At 38.5% G+C, this 4,928-nt stretch overlaps 1 non-coding gene across 1 annotated transcript; it reads left to right on the forward strand.

Moving 5' to 3' along the window:
• Positions 1-4,348: 4,348 nt before the first annotated feature.
• On the forward strand, positions 4,349-4,450 carry LOC115872052. Its single transcript, XR_004047621.1, has one exon. It is a non-coding gene; the product is annotated as a U6 spliceosomal RNA (small nuclear RNA).
• Positions 4,451-4,928: the final 478 nt, after the last annotated feature.

The following is a 4,928-nucleotide window of genomic DNA, read 5'->3' on the forward strand; positions in this document are numbered from 1 at the left end:
AAGAGTCCCCAGTAAAATGATTTGTTTTTTTAAATAATGAAAATAAAGCAATAAGCCACTCAGGAAAAAAAAGAATACTTCCTTGTGCTCATTAAGGGCCTTCACGTGTATCAAGAGGCAGTTGTACCAACAGAACAAGGCACTGCTGCATGGTTTAAAATCAAGGAAGATTTAAAATCAAGAGAGAAGCGAGTAGGATTATGGGAAGAAAGGCTTATTAACAACCTGAAAGTAAAGAAGACCAAAGTTCTGACAACTGGACTAATGGGTAGCATCATGATACATTTTAAAATATTGAAGAGCGAGGATGGTACTTTGAGGACTAAGGTGCCCTGAGCCAAGCCATGGTGTTCTCCATTGCCTCACATGCCTGAGAAAGCTGGACAGTGATAAGGAAGACTAGAAGAATGGATGCATTCTAATGGTGATGCTAGAGAATATTGAAAGGGCCACTGACATCTAAAAGGAAAAACTGATTTGTGTTGGAAGAAGTAAGGCCAGAGTGTTCCCACGTGGGAGGATGTCAAGACGTCGTCTTCCATCCTTCGGACATATTATCAGGAGAGTCCAGTGCCTGGAGAAGGACATCATGTTTGGTAACGTGGACGGGCGGTAGAAAGGAGGAGGGCCCTCCACGAAATGGATGGACACAGGGGCTGCATCAGTGGGCTCAGCAGAGGACCAATTGGGAGGACGGGACAGAATCGGGAAGTGTTTTTTCTGTTGTGCATAGCGCCACCATCGGTCGGAACCAACTCACTGGCACCTAACAACAACAGTCATCGTTGTTGTCCTTGTTTACTTGACATGAGTAAACTGAAGAGTAAACTAAAATACTGTGGCTAAGGATTTCCATCCACCTCAATTATTCCCAAGTTCAGCCTCTTTACACCACTTACTTCATGCTGCCTCTACTTTCAGTGATGTGCCCTTGCCTGTCCATGAATTGTGCAAGGAACCATTTGCTACACAAACCTAAATGCCTTTCCTCTTAAAGTATCAGATATAGTCTAGGTTCCTGTCAGCATTAAAATAATACCCCTTCTTCGTTTAATTAGGCTGGCACCCTCATGAATCATCACCCAACATATTTTCCTGTAAGATTTCTACAATAAAAGAGCATCCTTCACCAAATTCTCCATTGGCAGAGATATCTTTGAAAATGTCAAACCTCGAAGGAAAGAAAACAGATCCTCCTCTATTTCGGTCTCCTATCCTAACAAAATCCGATTACTGTAGCAGTAACAGCTCATCTGCTTACTATCAAGATCAGCCGGTATTGGGCTTTCAAGATGACAGATGATTCACGTGTCCCCACATTACCTTCAGATCAGGGGCCATATAAGGTGACCAGCCGTCCCGCTTTTGGCGGGACAGTCCCAATTTTTGGAAAGAATGCATGACAAGCTAGGGAACGATCTATTTGGTCCATATAGATCAAATTTTAAATCAAGAACACCACCCCACCCCACACCGGTCAATGGTGTCCCGCTTTAAATCTGGTCACCTTAGGCTATCTACGTGGCTAGCATTTACACAGACCTGGAGTAACTATTCTGAAGATACTACAATTTTCAATAAAACTCAATTACATTTATATTCTTCATCGAACCGCAGCACAACTAATTGATCTGACACAATGACCCTAAGGTGTTCTTTTACCAGATGTTGGTGGTAAACCTTTTCATTATTGTTGAGACTCTCCTTGATCCAAGGATGATCTCCTCTCTCTGGAATTGCTGTCTTTGATACAACTCAAGAGTTTAGAGGAAAAGGATACCTACATAGCTAGATTTAAGATATAACCTTGTGATTACAATGATTACAGTGATGGTTATCATTAAAAATAATTTCCATTACAAAAATAAAAGTGGCACTTTAAAGGACATTTTAAAAATACGTATTAAGAAAAGAAAAAAATGGAGACTATCCCCTAAATCATCCTTTCCAAGCACAGTTACTTGGAATAGTCTGATATGCCCCCACTCAATATGTCAATATATTTTTATAACAACATTCACTCTGTGCATTTAATTTTGTAGACTGTTTACCTAACTCAATCTTAGTTCATAAATTGTTTTATTATATTTTCTTTGTAACATCATTTTCAAAGTTGGATTTAATTGAATAAGTAGACATGGTTCACTCAAAAGTCAACCTATAATTGGACATTTTTTGAGTTACCAAGTTATTGGCATTTATAAACATGATATGAATTGTCTGTATTTAGAATTATTTTCTTAGAATCAATTTCTCAAGATAGAATAACTAAGTCATACCTATAAACAATATTAAACTTCTTGATAAGTGTTGACAACTTATCAACCATATTTGTATATAGGCAATCGCTGAGTTAAGAATGTTTGACTGACTGCTCATACTTTCCCTTTAATGTGATTTAAATTGGCCCTAGCTTCGAGGTTATTCAACCAATCCCTGTTTGCAACAAATTCTTCATGACAATCACCTTTACATGCTAAACTTGCAAGTTTTAAAACATGGGAAAGATCTCAAGCCTTTTCTTGTATTAAAGTGAGGCTCAGTAAGAATGGAGGCACCTGCTCCAATTTACCTACAAAGACTTAGGAGTGGATCTTCTTCCTCATTTGAGAACTCCCTGTCTATCCAAACTATACACTCTTGGCAAAATTTTGAGATTTGCCATTTATCTACTCTCTCCTCTAAAACTCCCACTCTCTACCTGTCTCTCTCTCAATTGCCCCTTGTCTCTTCACTCCCCACCTCTACGTACCTTGATTACCTTGCTCCATGGTGACCCACTGATCTCAGGCCAATCTCTGGCACCTACCCCAGACTCACTTTTCTCTGTGACAAGCCAGTTGTTAGAGAGTTGGTTCCAACTCATGCCAAGCCCATGTGGGTCGAATTATGCTTCATAGTGTTTTGGGTGACTGATTTTTCAAGTAAATTACTAGGCCTTTCTTTTAAGGTACCTCTGGATATACTTGAACCTCCAGCTTTTTGAGTAGCAGCTGAACTTGTTCATAGTTTGCATGACCCGGGGACTTACTTTATTAGTGTCTTACCAGGTATATGAGCTCAGGCATTACCCTTATTAGATATGAGAAGCTTTGAAAAATTCATGAAAAAATTCCATTTTTTTAATTTTAATAGACACCATCTATATGTTTACTCAAAAGAGAATGAAAGCGAGAGAGAGAGAGAAAGCAGGGAGGGAGGAGAAGAAGGGAGAGAGGAAAGAGTGTGGGCATGGCCCACTTGTGATAAAAAATGTGGACAAAAAATTTAGGACAAATTATTCTCATTGTACTGTTGATACATTTATATTATACCACTTATTAAGTTTCTCAACCTACCTATTGGTTATGAGACATGACCTTCTTTTCAATTGACCAATTTTTTAATGTGTATCTTCTTCTCATATGTACACATTAGTGGCATTGGAGCTCATAGAAATTAGGTGGGAGACTGAATGTTCTACTATAGAATGATGTAAGTCTTAATTTCCTGGATAAATTGTCAAGAATAGTCATTGATTGATGAAGTGATGAAATGATTTGAATTAGCTTTGATTCCTAATGTACTGCTGATGGGCTGCTAAGTTTACTCAAATGTCAGGGAACCAGTTGGCAGCTATCAGTATTTTCTTAGCAACAACTTCGTTCTTGTTTTCCTCAATATGAAAAAGTCAATAAGGACAAGGAAATATCGAGGTAACCTTTGAAATCTATTATTATGCAACTGAAGTTACTTCTGGTGCTAGGGAGAAAACACACCCAAGCACAAATATTATAGGAAATTTTAGACAATAATATTTGTCAGTTAGACTATGATTAGAAATCATTTCTCTGTGTACTCCCCAAGCTAAGCTGGTTTTAAATCCGTTTACGGTCTCAAATGTTACAAATGATATGGTAGGCCACATTGAACTGTAAATCATGCCATTAAAGATGGAATATCCTGTGCTTATCTGATCTGGTTGCTAAGTGCCCACTCTCCTTGACTCAGGGCCCACACAGACGAGAGGCACCAGGAGCAGTAAGAGAGCAGACTGCAGAAACAGCGGTAGGAACCCGCTGGAAATGAATGGAGGAAAACGGTCCCAAGATTTTAAGGTAATTCAGACAAATGAAGTGAGCAAGGCTCACATGACATTAAAATATCATGAAAGGAGGGCCCAGATAGGAACTAACTGGAACTTGTTTCAAGCCTACTAAGGGATATTTCAAACAAAAAGCACACATGACCTCTCCGGGCTACGTAACTACGTGCTAGTTGTTTAAACTCCCACCCCAACAGGTAAATAGAACCCCAAAATGGCAAAGTTATGTAATGGACTGGATTGTTCTGTATTTAAAAATATGTAGTGCTGGCTATGGTAACGCATATACTAAAAATGTAAGTCTACAGAGAAGATAAGCCCCCACACAAGTATGACGCTCAAATTTGTGAAGCATTCCATATTTTGTATGTTTTTCTGTATATGACATCAAGAAATGGGAGATCTATAGAAACTGTAGCTGGATTAATGGTTTCTTGGGGGCTCTGTCAAGAGAGGTTAGGGAGAAATGGAAAGCTAAAAATAGTACAAGAAAGAAGAAAATGTTCTAAAATAGATTGTGGTAGTGATTGCACAGCTCTTCTTGATATGATTGCAATGTTGAGTTGGGTGATAGGTGGATTATGTGACAATAAAACTGTTTTAAAATGTTTTAATAAAAATATATAAACATAGCTATACATAATGTGGAAGACAGCTATGTGAAGATAGAGGCAGATATCTATAAAAACTATGAATAGCCTTGAGAAGAATTGGAACTCTAGAATACTTCATTGTACTCATGTGGAATTTGTTCATGGATCAAGCAATCCGCATTTGGCAAACTTAACAGGGGAATACTGGATGGTCTAAAATTGGGAAATGTGTGAGCTAGGGTTGTATCTTC

This window comes from Echinops telfairi, unplaced genomic scaffold (assembly GCF_000313985.2).
Source record: "Echinops telfairi isolate 266 unplaced genomic scaffold, ASM31398v2 ScPeMD7_3;HRSCAF=10, whole genome shotgun sequence".
Lineage (NCBI taxonomy): Eukaryota > Metazoa > Chordata > Mammalia > Afrosoricida > Tenrecidae > Echinops > Echinops telfairi.